The sequence below is a fragment of the Balaenoptera borealis genome, assembly GCF_965194805.1.
Source record: "Balaenoptera borealis genome assembly, chromosome: 6".
NCBI lineage: Eukaryota > Metazoa > Chordata > Mammalia > Artiodactyla > Balaenopteridae > Balaenoptera > Balaenoptera borealis.
In genome coordinates this window covers 125,813,286-125,838,812 of record NC_138863.1, presented here as the reverse complement: position 1 = coordinate 125,838,812, position 25,527 = coordinate 125,813,286, and the positions used below count along the sequence as shown (strand labels likewise).

At 38.3% G+C, this 25,527-nt stretch overlaps 1 protein-coding gene across 4 annotated transcripts in view; it reads left to right on the top strand.

Moving 5' to 3' along the window:
* Positions 1–311: 311 nt before the first annotated feature.
* Positions 312–25,527, top strand: part of WDR33 (WD repeat domain 33) — a 99,621-nt gene continuing 74,405 nt past the window's right edge. For 2 of the 4 annotated variants that reach the window (XM_082396618.1, XM_082396617.1), the window contains exon 1: positions 313–478. The gene's annotated coding sequence lies outside the window, so the exon portion shown is untranslated. Of the gene's footprint in view, positions 479–25,527 lie in introns of all 4 variants that reach the window. The other 2 variants (XM_082396619.1, XM_082396620.1) reach the window with 2 other exon arrangements.

The following is a 25,527-nucleotide window of genomic DNA, read 5'->3' as shown; positions in this document are numbered from 1 at the left end:
GAATAAACAGAGTTAGCAACTGCAGCACCGCCCCCGAACAAATTTCTCATTCAAATTTTCGAAAACAGGGTACTTCTGAGAGCATCAGGGTTAGCTCACAATGTGAAAAATGTACGGCAGCACCACCCTCTCCCGGTCCCTCCTCCGGCGGCGGCGCCGACCTCGTCTCAGCTGGAACAAAGGAGTCGCTCAGTGAAGCCGCGTGGGGTTCCGGTCAGGCCCCGCCTCTCACCTATGCACAGGCGCAGATTGAGCCCTAGGGAGCCCGGCGGCCCCGGCGCGCGTGACGTAGAAGCGTACGCCGGTGCGTGATGACGCAGCGCGTGCGCTCGGTGGCTCATAGGGGAAGATGGCGGCTGCTCTTTTGGAGGAGTGGGATTGAGAGGGGAGGGAGGAGGCCAGACAGGAGAGACATTCCTGACTGTGAAGACGAACATTTCGCTCGCTAGTCATTAGGAGCTCTGCTCAGCGCCACAGGGTGAGTGCGGCGGCGGCACGGGACCGCTCGCCTGCAGCAGGCGGCGGCACTCTCCGCCATTTTCAAGCTCGGCCGTTGCGTGCTTTGGGGGCCTGGGGGGGTGCCTGGGGATGGGTTGGAAGAGCTGGGAGGATCGATCTCCCGAGGGCTCTTTGAGGCGGGTTCGGGCCTTAGGGGACGGGGCTAGAGGCTTGAGGCAGACCGGGAAAGGCGGGCATGGTAGGACTAAGGCCCTGACTGGGGACCGGTGGCGACGAGAAGACGTAGGTAGGGTAGGCCACGGAGAAAACTGGGAAGTTTGGAGGAGGGAAGCGCGTTAAAACTGGAATGTGGGGCGGGAGTGGAAGGGGTTGGGCCGAGAGTGGAATGGAGTGTGGTTTTGAGTGGTTGGGTGAAGGGGTCATGGGAAGTTAGTTAATGCGAAACCTGTAAAACGGCGGAAGGTTTAGCCTCGTTATTATCGTGGCTGGAAGTCGGTATTTTAACAGGGATAAGTTCACAGCTTGACAGGCAAAAATCCCCTGCTCCTTTGGAATATCTACATTTGTATCTTGTTTGGTTTAGATCATGGTCCCTGCAAGTGTCTCTTAAGAACTCCATGCACGTCTCCGATTTTAAGACTTCTGGCATCTAGATATTTAGGTTCTTAGAAGGCATTCTCTTTTTTTTACGGAAAGGAAAAAACTGTGGTTACTTGGTTGTAAACCCTAGTGATTGGTGGTCCTTCCGGAGAAAGGAGAAGGAGGCGGGTCGATAGGGAATTCCGTAATTGGACCTGTTTAAATCCAGTCAGAAAAGCACGGATTATTTGTAGAAAGACTGTCAAGAATGTTTTGAAGTAATTCCCACACAGATGACATGAAGTTGACTGTTCGGGAACTTTCGAAGACGAGTATGAACAAAAAGCCTATGTTAAAAGGAATACCTCTTGGGAGCACTGAGCTGACTTTCAAGTACACTCTGGAGATTCAGTACACGCAGCATTTTTTGCCTGTGAACGTGATGCAGTGGTAGATCTGTTTAAACAAAACTTTTAGAGACTGTTAGTTAAAAGGAAACATGTTCATTCTTCCCCTGATGGCATTTTGCTGTTCCTAATCTTAATTGCTTTTGACGCCTGTCTTTTATAACCATAAGATACCTTTGCACTTTTTAATTGGTCTCCTTGCCTAGAAGGCGGCAAAATACTGTATCGGTTTGAGTTTGTGTTGAGGCGTCTAGTTCCGTATTTGGCCTTTTTTCTTGAAGTTTAGGGAAAATTTTTATCTTTGTGTATATGGGGGAAGAATTTTCATAGAAAGTTGGCCTTACATCACAGTGCTTTAGGAAAAAAATAAATACTTATCCCTGAAGTTGATGGCTTAACCTGCATTCTTAGGTTGGTGAAAAATACTAAAACGACGGATTTTGCCATCACAGTTTTACCCCGACCTAAGGCTTTAATTATACTTTTAGTAACCATTTAAGGTGCTTATTCAAAGCTCTCTTTGCTAAGTAATAAGTCCGTATATTTTTCACACTACTTTGGGAAAAACGTGCTATTTGATTATTGCTGAAGTTCGAACTGTTTCATATTTCAGAATAAGAAAGAAGAAGGTAAGGTAAAGTAAAGCTTTTTAAGTGTAACAAATATATTGACAAAGATATCAGTGAAAGCTTTTCACTTAAGAATCTATTTATGTAATCCTTTTGAGCTTGCTTAGCAAAAAAAAAAAAAAAAAGGACTTTTAGATAAAGTAGTATTAATTAGCTAGAGCCTGCAGATTAGAAATCTTCATTATCAAAGTATGTTTAATTAAATGTCATAAACTTACCAGTTGTTTAAGCATTCCAGATTTGTTGTTTAAGATTCCAGATTGTCCTAGTTTTCTGCCAAACATTATTCCAGGATTTTATTTGTGTTGAAACTTTTGCTTGTGCTGAAACTTTTTCTTTTGGAATAGTGGAAGTTTTTCTGAGACTCTTAAATATGTATAGTATTGGAAAATCTGTACATTACTCTCATCCTTTCTGGCCCTAGAACATTTTAGTATTTTCTGGTAGCGACTGACTTTATAACGTTTGTATTGTACCTTATATTCATAACTTGAGTGCTTGTAAATTCCCAGAGCTGGGTAGTATTGTAAAGGCCACGGTTTTAGCAGTAGACAAACCTAGGTTTGAATGCCAGGCTCACCACTAACTAGCTTTTCTACATTTGGTCATTTACACTCTCTGAACTTCAGTTTTCTTATATATGAAAATGTTAATTATAGTACTTATTTCAAAGGTAAAAAAGTGTCTAGTACATAGTAAGCATTCAGTAATTTTTGGCATTTTTCTTTGTGACTTTAATTGATGAGGTCACTTTTTTTAAAATTGAGGTATTAGTTTCAGGTGTACAACATAATGATTAGCTATTAGTGTACATTGCAAAATGATCATCGCAATAAGTCCATCACCATACATAATTACAATTTTGTTTTCTTGTGATGAGAACTTTTAAGATCTACTCAGAAACTTTTAAATATGCAGTATAGTGTTATTAACTGTAGTCAAGATGTCATATGTTACATCCTTATAACTTATTTATTTTAGAATTGGAAGTTTGTACCTTTTGGCCCCCCTTCATCCATCTTGCCCATTCCTACCTTCCCCATTTTCACTGTTTAAAAACTAACTCAAATATCTTTATTGAAAACTTACTGATAATCTCATTCCGCTGGTAAACTAATTACTCCTTTCCCTGTGTTATTGAAGAATTTTGTGTATATCTCTATTTAATGTATTTTGATTGAAGCAGTATCTTTTCCATTACTTTGTCAGCTCTTTGAAGGCAGATGCTTCAGAGCCTTATATATTTTTTGTATTCATGAAGCCTAAGCATTATAAAAATGGAGGAATGATTGATTTTTCTACAAAAATTCTCTTCATGACTCTGCTGGGATCCATATTTCACACAGACCTGGTTTATTATTCTGCTTCTTGGCCCTTACTGGTGACCTCTTTCAGACTATGCATATCTTGTCCATTCCTCAACATCCAACTAAATCTCTTCCCATTAATGAGGTCTTCAGTGAGTATGTATTTATTTACAGCTGTCTCTCCGGTTAACCTAAGGTCTGTGTGACTGCCTTCTATTACTTTGTGTAGTACCGGCCACTATGCCTTAACGGTTTTGAACAGATCCTTGGGTGGGTTGACAAATGCCTAACTGTGCTTGAAGGCTGACTTTGTTATAGGCACTTGCTCTATATTTATTGTCCCACTTAGTAAGATACTTTTAAGGAGCAAATTCCCTTTATTTGTATGTGGGATAATCTGGTAACTTTTTTCCTATCTTTTTATGTTAGGAGAAACTGCAAATATCCAGAAAAGTTGAAAGAGTAACACAGTGAACACCTGTTGCCTTTCATTTAGATTTATCTGTTACTAACATTTAACCATTTTGCTTTAGTTCTCAGTATACCTCTCCCCTCAACAACCAATTGAAATTAAACGCAGATATCATGCTGTTTGTCCCCTGAATACCTCAGGATGGATCTCTTTAAAATAATGCCATTTTTCTACACTTTATGTATTTTTATTGCAAACTAGCCTCCCGCTAAGACTGTATAAAAACAATAACCATTATTATGCTTAAGACAGTTAGCATTAAGTCTCTGGCATGGACTTTTTAAAGAATGTTCCACATTTGGGATTTTCTGATTAAATGATTAAAATGTCATTTAACTTATTTCTCTATTTTAAAAATTTCCTATAAACTGGACGTTAGATCTAGAGAGGTTTGATTAAATTTGGGTCAGATATTTTTGGCAAAAATACTTCATAGATGATGATATGTAATTTACATTGTATTACATCAGGAAGGACAGAATGTCTGGTTCTCCTGTTTCTATGATCAATAAGGTGGTGAGGATTACCAGATGTTAGTTTGCCCCATTGTTTACTCTGCTGTTTACTTGGTTAGTGTGGTGTCCATCAGGTTTCTTCATTGAAAAGATACATTTTCCCTGTCATCTGGTGGTTGATGATTGTTGGCCTAGTCATTTATTTAATTGGAGGTTATAAAAATTAAATGAGTGAACTTTCTACAAAAATTCTCCTCATGGCTCTGTTATTTCTTTACATTTATTAGCTGTTTTCTGTAAAAAAAAAAAAAAGAGCTTCCCCCTCTTTCATGTTTTAAACTTTCAAAAAAATATTTATTTATTTATTTGGTTGCACTGGGTCTTAGTTGCGGCAGGAGGACTTCTTAGTTGCCGCTCACCAACTCCTTAATTGCAGCACGTGGGCTCCTTAGTAGCGGCACGCGAACTCTTAGTTGTGGCATGCATGTGGGATCTAGTTCCCTGACCAGGGATTGAAACTGGGCCCCCTGCATTGGGAGCGCGGAGTCTTATCCACTGCGCCACCAGGGAAGTCCCTCTGCTTAAACTTTTAAATTTTGAAATAAATACGAACTTACAGAAGAGTTGGAATATTAGTACAAAGAACTCTCATATACTTTTTCATCCCTGTTCACCACTTGTTAACTTTCTGTCACATTTGCTTTATCCCTCCTTCCCTCCATCCCTTCTTTCTCCCCATCCCATGTTTTTGGTGTTTTTTGGCCGTGCTGAGCAGCTTGCGGGATCTTAGTTCCCCAGCCAGGGATTGAACCCAGGCCACGGCAATGAAAGCACCTAGTCCTAACCACTGGGCTACCTGGGAATTCCCGCCAGCCCATGTATTTTTTCTGAACCATCTGGAGTCCTTCACAGACACCATGCATCTTTCCCCTAAGAACACCATTCTCTTGAATACCCACAGTATTAACAAATTCTACACACTTAACATTGATACAATATTTGATATTCAAATTTCATATTCCAGTTTCTCCAGTTGTCTCAATAACATCCCTTACAGAGTTTTTTCTCCCCTGTCATTTAGGATCCAACCTAAAATTGAACATTGTATTTGATTGTCATATTTCTTTAGTTTTTAATCAAGACCAGTTCTGTGGTCTTATTTTCTTTAATGACTGACTTTTTTTTAGAGTATAGTCTATTAGTTTTGTTTTCGTTTTTGGAGAATTACTAATACTGTTTTTTGGTATGTTGTAGTTGTTACTGTTTTTTTAAAAAATTTATTTAAGTTTGGCTGCGTTGGGTCTTTGTTGCTTCACGTGGGCTTTCTCTAGTTGCGGTGAGCAGGGGCTACTCTTCGTTGCAGTGCATGGGCTTCTCATTGCGGGGGCTTCTCTTGTTGTGGAGCACGGGCTCTAGGTGTGCGGGCTTCAGTAGTTGTGGCGCATGGGCTCAGTAGTTGTGGCTCTTGGGCTCTAGAGCGCAGGCTCAGTAGTTGTGGTGCATGGGCTTAGTTGCTCCGTGGCATGTGGGATCTTCCCGGACCAGGGCTGGAACCCGTGTCCCCTGCATTGGCAGGCGGATTCTTAACCACTGCGCCACCGGGGAAGCCCCTGTTATTGTTTTTGATGCTTAAGTTGTTCCAGATTTGGCCAGTGTGAGTCCCTCTTCGAGCTGGTTCTTGTGTCCCTGGCCCTTGCAGTAGAAGTGCAGAGTCCTAAACATTGGACCGCCAGGGAATTCCCTCTTATGTTCTTTTTGACTGAGCCTGATTAATCTCTGAGGGCTTTGTTGGTTTTTGCAAAACAGAATAACCCAGGTCTTTCTTGTATTTTCCTTTCTTCTTGTTTTTTATATTTTTCTATTTCTCCAAAAAACTCTGCTTTCTTTTGATGGAGAATGATATTTATAAATTAAAATTTGGGTGGTAGGTAGTATATGTGCTGTTACTAGAGTGTCTTTGCTTCTAGGCTCCTTTCAGTGGCCAGAGCTAGGAAACATGTTTTCAAAAATCATCAGTTTATATTATAACGTTATTATTGGGATTTGCTACAAAGAAAGTAGTTTCAGTTTACATCCTGCTGAGTGCAGTTGATTTCTTTTCAGTCCTTTTTTTCCTTAGAATGTATTCTACTAAAAATGAACAGAGAACTGTGTTCAAAAGTTACAGTACTTCATTGTGGTTTCAATTTGCATTTCTCTGATGATTAATGATGTTGAGCATCTTTTTCATATGCTTGTTGGCCATTTGTATATCATCTTTGGAGAAATGTCTCTTCAAGCGCTTTGCCCAAATTTTAAGTGAGTTATTTGATTTTTTTTGTTGCTGAGTTGTAGGAGTTCTTTATATATTCTGATAAAATCTGATAAATCTGATAAATCCTTACCAGATTTGCAAATATTTTCTCCCATTCTGTAGGTTGTCTTTTCACTCTGTTGATTGTGTCCTTTACTGCACGAAAGTTTTTAAGATTGATCTAGTCCCATTTACGTGTGTGTGAACTTTGTTTTTTCCTAACAATATATCCAAGAAATCATTCCAGGGGACTTCCCTGGTGGCGCAGTGGTTAAGAATCCGCCTGCCAATGCAGGGGACACGGGTTCGATCCCTGGTCTGGGAAGATCCCACATGCTGCGGAGCAACTGAGCTCGTACGCCACAACTACTGAGCCCGTGTGCCACAACTACTGAAGCCCACGCACCTAGAGCCCGTGCTCTGCAACAAGAGAAGCCACTGCAATGAGAAGCCCACACACCACAACAAAGAGTAACCCCCACTCGCCACAACTAGAGAAAGCCTGCACGAAGCAACGAAAGATCCCGCACGCCTCAACAAAGATCCTGCGTGCCACAACTAACACATGGCACAGCCAAAAAATAAAATAAATAAATAAATAAAATGTTAAAAAAAAAAAAAAAGGCTTTGCTTAAAAAAAAAAAAGGTATATGTTTCATTGGTTAAATTTTTAAAATTTTACTTTTAGATATTTGGTTAAGTCTCACTGATTATATCTTTAATAATCACTGACTGTACTTTTGAAATCCAGACTGACTTGTTTGGAGGGAAATACCAAACTAAGATAGTATGTGTCATAGGGTAAAGACACAAATGCCAAAGACTGAGGAACTAGTTAGGCTTTTAGGCCAGTGTGGGTAATAAAACCAGAAACTGAGAACCACTGTTCCAAAATCAAGAGGCACTCAGAGTCTTAAGTTTGTCAGTTTCATCTTGCTGTTGACAAATTTGAAATATTCAAGACCATCTCTTTAGGATTCTTCCTTTGGTAATGATTATGTATTTTGTTAAATGCTTTTACATTCAATTTAGTTGTTAAGCCAAGTTTTAAAATGAGCTGAAAGAAACTGGAAAATCGTTGCTTACTCCCTGTATAATCTTGAAATTTTAGAATTATTTTACTTCTGGAAGTCATCAGATCTAGACCCTTAAAGAAACAGGATTGAGGAGATTAAATTTGTTCATAATCACACAGTTAGTGGAAGAATCCAGGTCACCTGAGTACCAGTTTAGTGTTCTTTTCTCCACCTTTACAAAAAAACCAAACAAAAAACAAACCCCCGAACATTTCATAGTGTAACTTGGGAGAGTTTTTTGGTTCATCGTCTTTGGGAGAGAGCTAAAATTATAAGTTTGCATAGCCAGAAAAGTCTGAAATAGGGAAATCTTCCATCAGTTAGTAAGTGGTGACATTATTTTGTGGTTCTGAACTTGACATATCTAGCTTTGTTCAAAATTGATTATCAAACTGGGACTTTGGTATGTTTCAATTTTAGTAACCTAATGATTTCAGCCTTTAACTCTGCCAGATAATCATAGGATTTGGCAGAATGTTTCTTGGTAGATTTTTAAAAAATTAATTAGTCAGTTAGGTCGTGCCGCAAGGCTTGTGGGATCTTAGTTTACCGACCAGGGATCGAACCCGTGCCCCCTGCAGGGGAAGCGTGGAGTCCTAACCACTGGACCACCAGGGAATTCCCTCTTGGTAGATTTTATCCACACACACCACATCCCAAGTGTGTAGCAAGGTGCCTCCCTCATGTGTTTTATGTACTCAAATTATAGTTGATAGTATGAGGGAGTTTTTTTTTCACCCACATTTTCTACCCACGATGCTTATTTGCAACTATGTTTTTTACAGCAGTTTTGTGCCCAGAGTAGTCATTTCTAGTTCTGTGCCTATGTTCATAACACTACTTAGTAGCATTACTTCTATAAGTTGTTTTATTTTTATGCATTTATTCATTCATTTATTTATAAACAAATTACCAAAAAAGAAAAAAAAAGTACAAAGTACAAGGGGATATACAGTGATCTATCTCTTCCCTATGGCTATTCTCTAATCCTTTTTCATATATCCAGTAGCTGTAGTTATCAGTTCGTTGTAAATTCTTCCATAGATGTTTTGGGTTCTATATAGCAAATGTATTTACTACAGATGTGTATGTGTCCCTTTTTTGTTGCTTTTCACTTACACAGTTGTAGTCTATACACTGTTTTGTACTTTTTTTCAGTTAACGATATATCTTGGAGATCCTAAATAGAACTACCTTCCTGATAGTATCAGTAGTTGCATAATATACATTGTATGGGGGGACATCCCTGGTGGCGCAGTGGTTAGGAATCCGCCTGCCAATGCAGGGGACACGGGTTTGATCCCTGGTCCGGGAAGATCCCACATGCCGCGGAGCAACTAAGCCCGTGCACCACAACTGCTGAGCCTGTGCTGTAGAGCCTGCGAGCTACAATTACTGAGCCCGAGTGCCACAGTTACTGAAGCCCACGTGCCTAGAGCCTGTGCTCTGCAATGAAAGAAGCCACCGTAATGAGAAGCCCGCACACCGCAAGGAAGAGTGCCCCCGCTCACCACAACTAGAGAAAGCCCCCGCGCAGCAACGAAGACTCAATGCAGCCAAAACAAATAAATAAAAAATAAATAAAATACGCAACATTAAAAAAAAAACTGCCAAACTGTTTAAAAATTTATATATATAGTATGGGTATTCCATGATTAACTAGTCCTCTACTTAATAGACATGGGTGTTTTCCAGTCTTTTGTTATTAAAAGCAGTGCTCCATTGAATAACCTTATGCATATGTGTTTGTGCCTGTGTGAGCACATGTGTAGGGATAAATTCATGGAAGTGGGATTGCTTGGTCAAAGTAGGTGCAGTATTAGTGTGTGAATATGGTGGTTTCTCTCACACCAAACCACCACTTGCATTATCATAGTTTTTTAAAAATTTTTAATAAATTTATTTATTTTTGGCTGCGTTGGGTCTTCACTGCAGCCGCGGTGAGCAGGGGCCACTCCTCGCCGCGGCGCGTGGGCCTCTCATTGCGGTGGCCTCTCCTGTTGCGGAGCATGAGCTCCAGGCACGTGAACTTCAGCAGCTGTGGCACGTGGGCTCAGTAGTTGTGGCATGCGGGCTCAGCAGCCGTGGCTTACCGGCTCTAGAGCGCAGGTTCAGCAGCTGCAGCACATGGGCCTAGCTGCTCCGCGGCATGTGGGATTCTCCCGCACCAGGGCTCGAACCTGCGTCCCCTGCATTGGCAGGAGGATTCCTGACCACTGTGCCACCAGGGAAGCCTTATCATAGTTTTTGTCTTCTTGAATTTTGTTGCTTCTCAGTAAATGATGAGTCATTCTGTAGCATGAGTAGCAACAAGAATTTAAAATCACTAATTTGGGGATGATTCACCATTGCCTATAATAGTGGTTTCTGTCCTTTTTGGACCCCATAGGAATCTTATGAAAGTTTTATACTTCTTCCCATTATCAAAAATGTGAATATCCATATTAGAATTCTGCATGGAACTGTGAGGTGGAGAGGTCATTTAAATCCTTTTGCCCATTTATGTATCCATAGACTCCAGTTAAGGCTTCCTGCTTTATTTGATACATATAAACTCTTGTGTGTAGATTGGCATAATGGACATTTCAGAATCTAGCCCCACTATACGAACTCAGGTTTTCGGCTTCTTCCTCTGCTGCTCCCTCTCCCCACTACCCTGTCCTTGAACCATTTTTTAAAAACTTGAGTACACCTAATAAAACTAATGCAATGTTGTGGGGTTGGCCAAAAAAGTTCGTTCAGGTTTTCCCATCAGATGTCACGGAAAAACCCTGAACAAACTTTTTGGCCAACCCAGTATGTCAATTATATCTCAAAACAAAAACCCAAAAAGTAGTTCTCTTTTACTTCTACTTACTGTTTCCTCTGCCTGGAATTGCTCCTCTTCCCCTTCTCCACTTGGTGTATACTTTCTTTTATTACCCTTATAAGTTAGTTGATTTGAAACTTTTGTTTCACATCAGTGCTCCCCAACTCATTCTTGTTTCTTCCCATGGCATTCTCTCTCATAGCAAAATATGTAAAGTACGTGGATAGGAAGATTCAATATTGTCAAGATGTCAGTTCTTCCCAGCTTGATCTGTATATTGAACATGCTCCCAATCAAAATCCCAGCAAGTTATTTTGTGAATGTTGATAAACAAACAAAGCTCCTTTTGGTCAGATAAGTTTCATCAATGCCTGTTAAATGAATGGTTACTAGAGAACAGAATATTCACACAATTCTAAGGCATTACCCTACAGTATTAAACATTTTAGATATACACAAAGTTGAAGATAATACCATTTATTTGCCTCCTAAATTCAACATTTGTTATAGTTTTGCTGTATTTTCTTGCTAGGGCTGATATATCAAAATACCACAGACTGAGTGGCTTAAACAATAGACATTTATTGTCTCACAGTTCTAGAGGTTAGGTGTCTGAGATCAAGGTGTCAGCAGGGCCATGGTCCCTCTGAAGGTGCTAGGGACAGATCTGTTCCAGACCTTTCTTACCTAGTTTTTGGTAGTTCCTTGGCCTGTGCCAGCATAACTCCAATCTTTACATGTGTCCAAATTTCCCCTTTTTATAAAGACACCAATCATATTGAATTACTGGCCCACCCTACTCCGGTATGACTTCATCTTAACTAATGATATCTGCAACGACCCTGTTACCCAGTAAGGTATGGGGTGATGGTAGTGATGAAGCCTTTACCATGTGAATTTTGAGGGGATGTAATTCAACCAGTAACAATCTGTCTCTATATACATACAGACATACATTTGAGAGTAATTGCATACATGACAAATGATGCTTCAGCATGCAGTATCAACATGCAGTAACACATCTAAGAAAATTAGCCATAATTTCTTAATATTATGTAATATATGGTCCACATTCAAACAGTCTTTAATAGCTGTTTTTTTTTTCCCCAAACCAGACAATCATTTGGTTGTCTCCTTGGACATGTTTAACTGGAGCAGTCTTTTTGCTCTTTTATTTCTTATATATATACTTTTTTTTTTTTTTTAAGACTTACAGTGTCGCAGTTGCAGATCAAGCCTCTGTGCTCTGCCAACCTGATTAAGACTAGTTGAAACCACCATTTGCTTTCTCTGTCGAAGAGTCTTAATACAGAAGGCATGTCTCTTGATGGACAGTTAAGAGGGCTGTTACATTTTCTCTGTTATAGTTGTTCTGGAGAATGGACTTTATCTTTGTACGTCTCAAGGGTTGCTCTCTCACCTCTAAATGTTTATTTTGTGTATGCTACACATTCTGTATTTTAAATTAGACCATTGCAAACAGACCCTTTTAATTTGGTGAGAATTCTCTTAGCTCATTACCTGTAATACAGAAACACAAAAATTATTGTTTGTTCTATGACCAAATACTGTGTTTGCTGTACTTCTCCACTGTATAATTAATATTTTTTTTTGTAGTTAATAAGTACCTTGGAAACTGTGTAAATATACTGTTCGTTCTCAAATTTTTAGCATCCATTGGTAGACCCTGTCTGTAGCAACTATTAATGGGTGTTCCGATGATGATTTTCTGTTAGCATATATTTTAACATATATTTATTACCATTTTCATGTGTGCTAGGCTGTATGCAAGGCACTGAGAATATAGAGATTAAAAACATTCAGTCCTTGCCTACAAGGAATTTATAGTTTAGACAGAAAGGCAGATACGTGGTTTTTACCAGTATGATACATGCTTTTCCATGATTATGCATAATATACTTTAGAAGCGCAGACTGCTGAATAAATTGAGTGTAATAAAAAAGCATAAATTTACAAAAGTAATTAAGAACACTGGTATAGGAATATGCCAACAAAGGTTGTGAGAGTGTTTGGCAAACTTAGAGATTTCAGAATAGCATTCAAAACAAAAAACAAAAAAACACTACTCCTAGCTCCTTATACAGACCTTCTTGTCTGTTGTGGACAACTTGGAAAAACCCACCGTGTAAAGAAGACAACAAGGGACTTCCCTGGTGGCACAGTGGTTAAGAATTTGCCTGCTAGTGCAGGGGACACGGGTTCGATCCCTGGTCCGGGAATATCCCACATGTTGCGGAGCAACTGAGCCCGTGTGCCCCAACTACTGAGCCTATGCTCTGGAGCCTGCGAGCCACAAGTACTGAGCCCTCGTGCCACAACTACTGAAGCCCACGTGCCTAGAGCCAGTGCTCCTCAACAACAAGAGAAGCCACTGCAATGAGAAGCCCACGCACCGCAACGAAGCATAGCCCTTGCTCTCTGCAACTAGAGAAAGCCCATGCGCAGCAATGAAGACCCAACGCAGCCAAAAATAAATAAAAAAAAAAAAAAAAAAAAAAGTCAACAAAATATTACCATAAGTCCATGCTCTTATTACCTTCGTTATGTGTTCCTTCCCATTTTTTGGCTTTTGAGCAAAAGTGTATAGTTCTTTTAAGATAATTGTAATTTTTTCATAATCTGATTTTTCCACTTAGTATTAGATCATGTGCAATTTGTTAAAAATATTTCAAACATTTTTAATTATATAAAATTTCGTGGGCTTCCCTGGTGTCGCAGTGGTTGAGGGTCTGCCTGCCAATGCAGGGGACACGGGTTTGAGCCCTGGTCTGGGAAGATCCCGCATGCCGCGGAGCAGCTGGGCCCGTGGGCCACAACTACTGAGCCTGAGCGTCTGGAGCCTCTGCTCCGCAACAAGAGAGGCCGCGATGGTGATGGGCCCGCGCACCGCGATGGGGAGTGGCCCCCGCTCGCCGCAGCTGGAGAGGGCCCTCGCACAGAGGCGAGGACCCAACACAGCCAAAAATAAAAAGCATAATAAATAAATAATAAATAAAAATTAAAAAAAAAATTTCGTGATATAGATATGCAGAAGTAATTTAGTCAATCCTCTCTGGTTGCCTGTTACGCTTGTGAACTGAACTGAAAGACTTTTTTGCAAGACAGGATTTTTTAGTTGCCCACGTAGATCTCTATTAAATCATAGAATGGTTCTCTGAAATTTATAAACATATAAAGGTATTTCTGGAAATCACAGCTAGTTGTAACATGGTTTAAAAATTGCAGAAGTTTCCTTGAATATCAAATATAAGATTATAAGTCATAATCACTCTTTGTGTTTTACACATTTTAAGTATTGAGTGGTATTAATGGTTCTTAATCCTGTTTCTTCATTTTAGAGATTTAGGAAACAAAGACCCAGAGGTGTCAAAAATTTCTCCGGGATGGGAGATCCTTAAATAGAGTCCTAGCTTCCATAGTTTGTTGTTCTTTGCACTCTAATGATTCAGTATCCCCTTCCCCCAAGGCTTAGGGGTTCTGTGGAGGAGTTGTGAATAGTATTAGAGTGGTGCAACTTTGCAGTCTATCTTGAACTTACTTTTAAGATGTAGCTTGAAGAAGGAGTTCTTCAGTTGAAGGAGAGTTAAAAGGAGAGAATGAGAGGGAATTCCCTGGCGGTCCAGTGGTTAGGACTCTGCTTTCACTGCCGAGGGCCAGGGTTCAGTTCCTGGTTGGGAAACTAAGATCCTGCGTGGCACATAGTAAGTGCTGCCAACTCCAGTTGATTCTTGTTATTCCTGGTAGTTATGTTCTATAAAGTTGCCACAAACACTGAACTAGCAAATACTGAACTGTTGCTCCTAGGAAATTTAGATTCCTGTGAGCCTCTGTGACAGTATTTGAGTCAGTCAGCCAAAACATAACCTTATTTTATGTGTGTTTCTTTTTTTTTTTTTTTAAGGATAGTTATTTTTTTTTTTTTTATGATTAATTTATTTTTGGCTGCGTTGGGTCTTCGTTGCTGCGCATAGGCTTTCTCGAGTTGTGGCGAGCGGGAACTTCTCTTCCTTGCAGTGCACAGGCTTCTCATTGGCGGTGGCTTCTCTTGTTGCAGAGCATGGGCTCTAGGTGCGTGAGCTTCAGTAGTTATGACACATGGGCTTAAGTAGTTGTGGCACGTGGGCTCAGTAGTTGTGGCTCACGGGCTCTAGAGCACAGGCTCAGTAGTTGTGGCGCACGGGCCTAGTTGCTCCGCAGCATGTGGGATCTTCCCGGAGCAGGGCTCGAACCCATGCCCCTGCATAGGCAGGCAGATTCTTAACCACTGAGCCACCAGGGAAGCCCTGTGTTTCTGTTTAAAGATGCCTTACCACAATGAAGAGTGGCCCCCACTCGCCGCAACTGGAGAAAGCCCTCACACAGAAACGAAGACCCAACACAGCCAAAAAAAAAAAGGATGCCTTAGTTAATGTATATTGCTGATCCATTAACATTGTTCTCATGGTGAACAGCATTAGTTGTTTACAGCTTTAGTATCTAACTGCATTTAATCCATAAGGCACATCACAGCTTTCTTGCACTCAGAAACACTAGACAGCACTTGAGCACAACACTTGGGGACGAGGAGGGGATGGAGAGCATTTTAAGCAGCAAAATCAACAAAAAGCACAAAAATGTGGAAACCATGACACTCAATAGATTGCAAAAAGGAGACTTGTTTACAGTATAACTGAAACAAGAAGGCAGAGCATTGCCTGATTATACCTCAGCTGGGAACTTGAGTTCTGGGTGATTCAACTCTGCATATGATGTACAGATGACCGCCAAAGACTACAAATGTCGATTTTGGGGCTACACAAAAAGTTAACTATTAGGCAGATTTGCAAATGCTGAATCTTTGAATAATGAGGATCCACTCTAGTTTGAGCACAGGGAAACAATAAAAACTCCAGAGGTATAAAAAGTATGCCTTTTAAGTTCAGAATCCAAACAACTAAAATGCATACTGAAAGTTTTTTCCCTGAACCTAATCATGTAGGAGACAAACGACAAAGACCTAAATGTAGATTTATTCCGCAAAATGGTATTTGAAAGACATGAAAAGACAGTGTAAAACTGGGAGTTTTACACTGGTTTTAAAAACTGGGAGTTTTACACTGGTGGGAGTAAAAACTGGTTAATAAAATTGAAAACTGGAGAAGTATTCAACTTATTAATAATCAGGAAAACTAAAAAAGAAACAACCAAGAAAAAGTGATTTTTCTTTTTTAAACCTAAAGTATCAAAAAAAGTGACTTCAGTAGTTCCTCTTGCTTATGATGGAAATAAATGGTTCTACAGAAAAAGCTTTATGTACAAAGATGATCAGTGTGATTTGACTTTTAGTAGGATGTATTTTATTTTATTTTTTAATTTTATTGAAGTATAGTTGATTTACCGTGTTGTGTTAATTTCTTCTGTACAGCAAAGTGACTCAGTTATACATACATATATGTATATATATTCTCTTCCATTATGGTTTATTACAGGATATTGAATATAGTTCCCAGTGTTATACAATAAGGCGTTGTTGTTTATCCATCCTACACATACTAGTTTGCATCTGCTAATCCCAAACTCCCAATCTTTCCCTCCCCCACCCCCTCCCCCCTGGCAACCACAAGTCTGTTGTCTGTGTCTTTGAGTCTGTTTCTGTTTCGTAGATATGTTCATTTGTATTGTATTTTAGTAGGATATATCTTAAAAACAATTCAAATGTCCAACAATGGGACATCTGAGTAAATCATGTTTATATTATATATATATATATATATATAAATTTTTTTTTCTACCCAGAATATTACATAAGTTTGTTTTAGATGTAACAGCAGTGTTAAAATCAACAAGTTTTAATCTTAACTGAACCGAGTAAACTTAGCTGTTTAAGTATATTTAAAGTTATTCTCTCCAAAAAACTAAGGGAGCTTTTCTTTTCCATCCCCACATACCACAGTTTCCCAATAGTTCTGTTTTTGGAGGACTTTCAGTTGATGAGTAAACTGCATTGCAGATTTTTCAGAACTTCTTTGCCCAAATGAAAACCAATCTGGACAAATTATTTATTGCATAGATTTCTCTGCAGTTTTTTCTTCTTTAGAACCTTACTGCAATTACCATACAGTATAATTTTTACCTATTTGCCCCACATGAAAAACTACCTGTCTTGAAAAATATGATGGATATATCCTGTGATCTTCCAGTTAATAGAATTTTTACCTCAATGATAATCTTTATATTTCAAAATAACCAACTCCACCTTGGACATTATTTCCATCTTTACTGACTCATAGGCACATGAACTAGTGCCCAGCTTCTACCTCTTCTACATCCTCTCCTCCATAAGTGGATGGAATTATTTAATATAAGTCTGATGTAGGACAATGAACGTTTTACAAACACATACAATTTAAGTTAAAGTCATTGACTAGGGAGCGTACATGCTCAATTCAAAATTTAATATTTTTTCCTCCATAAATATCATGTACTTAATTGTCATGAGGCAGCTATTTGGTTTTCAAAAAAACCACGTTTAGGTATATATTCATAGGACTGATTAGACAGTCCAGGTGAAATGGTTATAGGAATAGAGGCAGCCGTCATCTCACAAAACTCATTTATATATCAAAATCTATTTTGATATGTGAGGCTGAATTCTTCAAACTAATTATGCTTTCTGTAACTCAAGCACTCTTCTCTTGGCAAGAGCAAGCTGGAACTTATCCATGAAGGTAAAGGTGCTTAATGCTAAACTTTTCTTCTAAGCTTAGATTTGGACTGCTTAAGAAACTGGTACCCAAGAAACCAGCTTGGTCTTTCTACATTTTTACTATCTTAAGTAGATCATCTTATATTTAATGGAACATTTAGGAAGTTGTTAAAAACACTTGCAAATAGTTTTGTAACATGCAAAACTCTTAAGCTGTAATTATTAAGGGGGGGAAAAAGAGTAAAAATTTAGGTATAATCCATGATTTCACATACAATTAACAAGTAACAATGGTACCATATAGTTGTCCCTCACTATCTATGGGGGATTGGTTCCAGGACCCCTGGAGGAGGTGGGGGTCCCTAATATAAAAAGGCATAGTATTTGCATATAACCTACACACATTTAAATTATCTCTAGATTACTTATAACTAATACAATGTAAATGCTGTGTGAATAGTTGTAAATGCAAGAAAAATGCTATGCAAATAGTTATTGGTGTGTGGCAAATTCAGGTTTTTTGAAATTTTCTGGAATTAAAAAAGGTTTATTCCCATCCACAGTTGGTTGAATCTGCAGATGTAGAACCTGTGGATATGGAGGGCTGACTATATTTACTTGCTCCCTCTTCTCTTTACTTTCTCCTCTTTTCCCAGATATCTATCATTACCATGTATTGTTTTCACAGTGGACCAAGGCTTAAAAAATGCAAATTATGAATAGGTAATACAGATTTGGCTCACAGTATATATAATATCATTAGTGTCCGTATTAATGTGACACTGAGGTGGAACAGGATCTTCAAGTGCCTTCTAATAGTCATTAAGGAGAGGTTAAACTGTGTACAGCATGGTTTTCACGTATTCATTCAGTTTTGTTTTGTTTTTTTTCTGAACTCTGAAAAAGTTGAGGTATCATTGACGTATAGCATTTTATTAGTTTCAGGTGTACAACATAATGATTTGATTTATGTATACATTGCAGAGTTATCACCAGATAAGTCTAGTTAATGTCTGTCACCTTACATAGTTACAAATTATTGTTCTTATGATGAGAACTTTTAAGATCTACTCTCTTAGCAACGTTCAAGTATGCAATATAGTATTATTAAATGTAGTCACCATGCTACTCATTACATTCCCATGACATTTATAACTGGAAGTTTGTACCTTTTGACCCGTTTCACTCATTTCACCTACTGCACACCCCCTTCCTCTGGCAACCACCAATCTGTTTTCTGCATGAGTTCTGTTTTTTGTTTGTTTGTATTTTAGATTCCACATGTAAGTGAGATCATACATATTTGTCTTTGACCTATTTCACTTAGCATGATGCCCTCAAGGTTCATGCATGTTGTCACACATGGCAAGATTTCGTTCTTTTTGATGGCTGAGAATAATTTTGATACATATATATATGTCTATAATGTATACACATATATAGACACATTGTTTCCGTATCTTGTCTGTTATAAATAATGTTGCAGTGAACATGGGGTGCATATATCTTTGTGAGTTAGTATTTTTGTTTTCTTTGGATAAATACCTAGAAGTGGAATTGCTGGATCGTATGGTGATTCTGTTTTTAATTTTGGGGGAAACCTCCACAGTGTTTTATAGCTTACTCCCCTTGTACTGATAGCCATCAATCTCCAGAGGCTTTTAAATTATTAGTAGCTTGCAGTTTGGGAATAGAAAGTATTGCTAAAGCACATGTGAAAGGACAGCTGTTGTTTTGAAAGTTGTATTTCCTGTTTTAAGTTAATTTTGGTTAAAAGTGTTTCAGATGGACTCTATAGATATTAGATTTGTGTCTTATTCATTTGTTTAAAATAATGTTATGATGAAGCTGATTGTCAGTTCTCCAGAAATATACTGGACTGAATTCTCCATTTGGAGGGACTGATCACATATATGACATGTATGTTGTCTTTCAGTCTTAACAGACCTTCCAGCTGAGAACTATCTCAGGTTTTTGATTGAAAACTTAATCCAACATAGAATAAGCAACTGAATTTATATTTTTGTCACTTATAAATTGATACTATCCAGTCATTAAAGGAGATCCAGTCAGACCCCTATTGCTTTAAAAAAATTATACACATACCATTTATGGAATAGAAAAAGATTTTCTTAAAAACAAAACAATTCTGGCTTCTATTTCCCAAGTTGAGTGAGGGGGTGAAATTTTACAGTGTTTTAAATTGAGTTTCTAATGTACGAAATCATTATATATTAACTGTGAAACAAATTTCATTTATTTTTGGGGTAATACATATAGATAGTCTGAAATTCAAAAGGTGTTAACTAAATTTCTTTTTTTTTTAACTGATTTACAATATTGTGTTAGTTTCAGGTGTACATAATAATTCAATTTTTTTCACAGATAATATTCCATTATAGGTTATTACAAGATATTGCGTATAATTCCCTATGCTATACAGTAATCCTTATTGCTTACCTATTTTATGTACAGTAGTTTGTATCTGTTAATCCCATACTCCTAATTTGTCCCTTCCCGTCTCCCTTTGGTAACCATAAATTCGGTAGTCATAAATTTGTTTTCTGTGTCTGAGTCTATTTCTGTTTAGTATATAGATTCATTTGTATTACTTTTTAGATTCCACATATAAGTGTATCATACAGAATTTGTCTTTATCTGACTTATTTTACTAAGCATAATATTTTTTAGGTCCATCCATGTTACTACAAGTGGCAATATTTCATTCTTTTTTTTATGATTGAGCACTCTATCACATCTTAAGCCAGTTGTCTGTTGATGGGCACTTGGGTTGCACCCACGTTTTGGTTATTGTAAATAGTGCTGCTATGAACATTGGGGGGCATGTATCTTTTCGAATTAGAATTTTCATTTTTTCCAGATGTATACCCAAGAATGGAATTGCTGGATCATATGGTAGCTCTGTTTTTAGTTTTGAAAGGAACCTCCATACTGTTTTCTATAGTGACTGCACCAATTTACATTCCCACCAACAGTGTAGGAGGGATCCCTTTTCTCCACATCCTCTCCAGGATTTTTTTACTTGTAGACTTTTTGATGATGGCCATTCTGATCGGTGTGAGGTGATACCTCATTGTGGGGTTTTTAAAAAAAATTTATTTATCTATTTATTTATTTTTGGCTGCATTGGGTCTTCATTGCTGCGCACGGGCTTTCTCTAGTTGTGGCAAGCGGGGGCTACTCTTGGTCGCGATGTGCAGGCTTCTCATTGTGGTGGCTTCTCTTGTTGCGGAGCACAGGCTCTAGGCGTGTGGGCTTCAGTGGTTGTGGCTCGTGGGCTCAGTAGTTGTGGCTCTTGGGCTCTAGAGCGCAGGCTCAGTAGTTGTGGTGCACGGGCTTAGTTGTTCCGCAGCATGTGAGATCTTCCTGGACCAGGGCTCAAACTTGTGTTTCCTGCATTGGTAGGCAGATTCTTAACCACTGTGCCACCAGGGAAGCCCCTCATTATGGTTTTGATTTGCATTTCTCTAATAATTAGCAATGTTGAGCATCTTTTCATGTGCCTGTTGGCCATCTATGTCTTCTTTGGAGAAATGTTTATTTAGATCTTCTGCCCATTTTTTTTGATGGGGTTGTTTGTTTTCAATATTGAGTTGTATGACCTGTTTGTATATTTTGGAAATTAATCCCTTGTTGGTCGCATGGGTTGTAAATATTTTCTCCCATTCCTAGGTTGTCTTTTTGCTTTGTTGATGGTTTCCTTTGCTGAGCAAAAGTTTGTAAGTTTGATTAGGTCCCATTTGTTTATTTTTGCTTTTATTTCTTTTGCTGTGGGAGACTGATCGAAGAAAATATTGCTACGATTTGTGTCAAAGAATGTTTTGCCTATATTTTCTTCTAGGAGTTTAGTCTTCCTGCTAAATTCAGGAACAAGACAAGGATGCCCACTCTTATCACTTCTATTTAACGTAGTGTTGGAAGTCCTAGCCACAGCAATCAGACAAGAAAAAGAAATAAAAGGTATCCAAATTGGAAGGGAAGAAGTAAAACTGTCAATATTTGCAGATGACATGATACTCTATATAGAGAATTCTAAGGTCTCCACACAAAAACTATTAGAACTAATAAATGAGTTCAACAAGGTAATGGGACGTAAGACTAATATACAGAAGTCTGTTGCGTTTCTGTAGACTAATAATGAAATGTCAGAAAGAAAATAAAAACCCAATCCTGTTTAAAATTGTGTCAGAAAACTTAAACACCTAGGAATAGATTTAACGAAGGAGGTGAAAGACTTATATGCCAAAAACTATAAAACACTGTTGAAGGAAATTGAAGATGATTCAAAGAAATGGAAAGATATTCTTTGTTCTTGGATTGGAAGAATTAATATTGTTAAAATGGCCATACTACCCAAAGCAATCTACAGATTTAGTGTAATCCCTATCAGAATATCAGTGACATTTTCCACAGGACTAGAACAAATGACCCTAGATGGGATTATTATATGGGACAACAAAAGACCCAGAATTGCCAAAGTCATCCTGAGAAAAAAGAACAAAGCTAGAGGTCTAACTTTTCCAGACTTAAGACTATGTTACAAAGCTACAGTAATCAAAACAGCATGGTATTGGCACAAAAACACATACATAGGTCAATGGAACAGAATAGAGCCGAGAAATAAACACATGCATCTGTGGTCAGTTAATCTATGACAAAGGAGGCTAGACTATACAATGGAGAAAAGACAGTCTCTTCAAGTGGTGTTGGGAAAGCTGGACAGCTATGTGTGAAACAATGAAATTAGAACATTCCATCACATCATATACACAAATAAACTAAAAATGGCTTAAAGATCTATAAGACATGACTCTATAAAACTGGAAGAGAACATAAACTAAATTTCTTGTCCTAAGTCATCTAATTCCCTTTCTGAGGTCATCACTGGTAATATTTCTGGTGTGTCTGTCTGTAAGTAATATAATCCTATAAAAACATGAGTGTGCTTATAGCTTACAAATGGCCTGCTTTATTTATTTTTTTGTTTGTTTTATCACAACCAAGATAGCCAACCAAGGTAGTTTCTTCTTTTTTAGATCCTATAGAACTTTATATTTCCTTCTAAGGTTTACTTCATCAAATGAAAGCATAGCTTGATTATTTTCATCAGTGAATTTGGAAGATTTAGGAATGGATCAAGTTTTTAACATTAGTTGTATCTATTGTGAATACTATGTGAATATCTTAAATTCCTAATAAACTTTGCAGTTTGTAAAAATTTTTTCTGTGGTAGTTATTTGAACTTAACTTTGTAAGACAGTGGTGAATTCTCAAGGTGAGACCAGGACTATTTTTATAATAATGCTAAGATATTATTAGGCTTTTTTACTGCGTTGACATTTGCACTTATGGTGTAAAAGCAATAATGGATAAAAATGCTGGCTCCTTAACATGATTCAAGGCAGTGGTACCAACTGTGTTAGTAGTCATTGTATGTTTACTGTCACCTCACACTGGTAGTTAAAATGAAAAAAGCATTTTACTTAAGAATGTCATTGGGGCTTCCCTGGTGGTGCAGTGGTTGAGAATCTGCCTGCTGATGCAGGGGACACGGGTTTGAGCCCTGGTCTGGGAAGATCCCACATGCCGCGGAGCAACTAGGCCCGTGAGCCACAACTACTGAGCCTGCTCATCTGGAGCCTGTGCTCCGCAACAAGAGAGGCCATGATAGAGGCCCACGCACCACGATGAAGAGTGGCCCCCGCTCGCCATAACTGGAGAAAGCCCTCACACAGAAACGAAGACCCAACACAGCCAAAAATAAAAAATAAATAAATAATTAAAAATGAATATCTGTTTATTAAAAAAAAAAAGAATGTCATTGACAAGCAGTAAAAATAATTAATTTATTTAAATGTTAAAACTTGAATGTGTGTTTTAAAATACAGTGTAGTGTACTGTGGACAGAATTGTGTCCCTGTGAGAATTGTATGTTGGAACACTAACTCCCAGTGATAGGATTTGGAGATGGGGCCTTTGGGAGATAATTAGGTTTAGATGAAATCATGAAGGTAGGGTCTTCATGATGGGATTAGTGTCTTTATAAGAAGAGACACCAGAGAACTTGCTGTTTCTTTCTGTCTGCCCTATGAGGACACAGCAAGAAGGTGGACATCGGCAAGCCAGGAAGAGAGCTCTCACCAGAACTTGACTATGCTGGTACTGTGATTTCAGATTTTCAGCTTCTAGAACTGTGAGAAAATAAATTTCTGTTGTTTAATCAGTCTTTCAGTCTGTGATAGTTTGTTACGGCAGCCTGAGGAGACAAATACGTACTGTGTGATGAAATGGGAAGTGTAGATAAAGTGCTTTTTCTCACTTACAAAAGTATGTCATTTCTCTTGAGGGACAATTATGTAATGATAATACTCACTTATTTTTATGGAACCCATTTTTTACTTAAAAGAATGACAGACTGTTCAGAGAGAGGTGGGGAGAGTATAGAGAAGGAGGCACCCAAATTAACCATCAGGAATGAAAGAAGGGCTATCACTACACAGCTTACAGACATTAAAATTATAATAAGGGAATAATATGAAAATTCTGTGCTCTAAAATTTAATAACTTGAGTGAAAATGAACAATTCCTGCAACAACACAAACTACTAAAAGTCACTCAAGAAGAAATAGATAACCTGAATAGTCCTGTCTCTCTCTCGCTCTTTTTTTTTTTTTTGGCTGTGTCAGGTCTTAGTTGTGGCATGCGGCATCTTTGTTGAGGCACACGGGATCTTTCATTGCGGTGAGGGCTCTTCATTGTGGTGTGCAGGCTTAATTGCCCCCACGACATGTGGGATCTTAGTTCCCCAACCAGGGATTGAATCCGTGTCTCCTGCATTGGCAGGTGGACTATTTACCACTGGACCACTAGGGAAGTCCCTCTCTTATTTTTTTTTTTTTGGCTCCGTGGCATGTGGGATCCTAGTTCCCTGACCAGGGATTGAACCTGCGCCCCCTGCGTTGGAAGCACAGAGTCTTAATCACTGGACCGCCAGGGAAGTCCCAGTCCTATATCTTTTAAAGAAACTGATTTCATAGTTAAAATCCTTTCAAAAGAAGAAACTTGATGTTCAGATGGTTTCACAGGTGACGTTTACCAAACACGTAAGGAGGAAATAATACATGGGAGTTCCTTGGCGGTCCAGTGGTTAAGTCCCCATGCTTCCACTGCAGGGGACATGGGTTTGATCCCTGGTCAGGGAACTAAGATCCCACATGCTGCTCAGCCAAAAAAAAAGAGGAAATAATGCAAGTTCTGTATAGTCTCTTCCAGGAGATATTAGAAGAAATACTTCTCAACTCAGTATATGAGGCTTGATACAAAACCAGATAAAGATATACAAGAAAGTAAAACTATACCAATACTCCTCACGAACATGGATGGAAGAGTTACAAAATATTAGTGACTGTATCAAATACAGCTAATTATAAAATGTATATAATACATCACAATAAATGCGGTTTATTCTGGAAATGAAAGGCTGTTCAACATTTGAAAATCAGTTGGTGTAATTTACCATATTAATATACTAGTCTTTGTAGATAGAGAATAAGCATTTGATACAGTTCTTCATACTTTCATGCTAAAAATTCTTACAAACTAGGAATGGAAGGGATTTTCCTTGCACTCATGAAGGGCATCTATAAAAGTCTATAGCTAATGTCATATTTAATAGTGAATACTTAATAGTGAAAGACAATGCTTTTTCCCCTAAAATTAAGAACACTGCAATAAGGCAAGAAAAAGAAATACAAAGGGCTTTTAGAACAGAAAGGAAGAAATAAAATTGCCCCTATTTGCAAATAACATGATTGTGCAGAAAACCCCAAGAAGTCTACAGGAAAGCTTCTAGAAATAATAAGTGAGTTTAGCAAGATTTCAGGTTATATAGACAATGTATACAATTAATTGTATTTCAGTATGGAAATACAATTAATTGGAATTACAGCAATGGAAATACGTAAAAAATGGTACCATTTTAAAAAGCACCAAAAAATAGATATAAGTCTAGCAAAATGTGTACAGGATCTGTGAGCCGAAAACTACAAAACTGATTAAAGAAATTAAGGAAGGCCCAAGGAATTGTAGAGAATTTACCTTTTTGTGGTTTTGAAGACTAAACATTAAGGTGTAATTTCTCCTCAAATTGATCTACCAGATCAGAATCCCAGAAAGATTTTTTGTAGGTAATCAATGATAAGCTGCTTTTAAAAATCAGAGAATGGCAAAGGAGCACAGATTGCTAAAACACTTGATAAAGAACAACATAGTTGGAGAATCTGATGTGAGATCTGGCTGATTTCAAGATATTCTT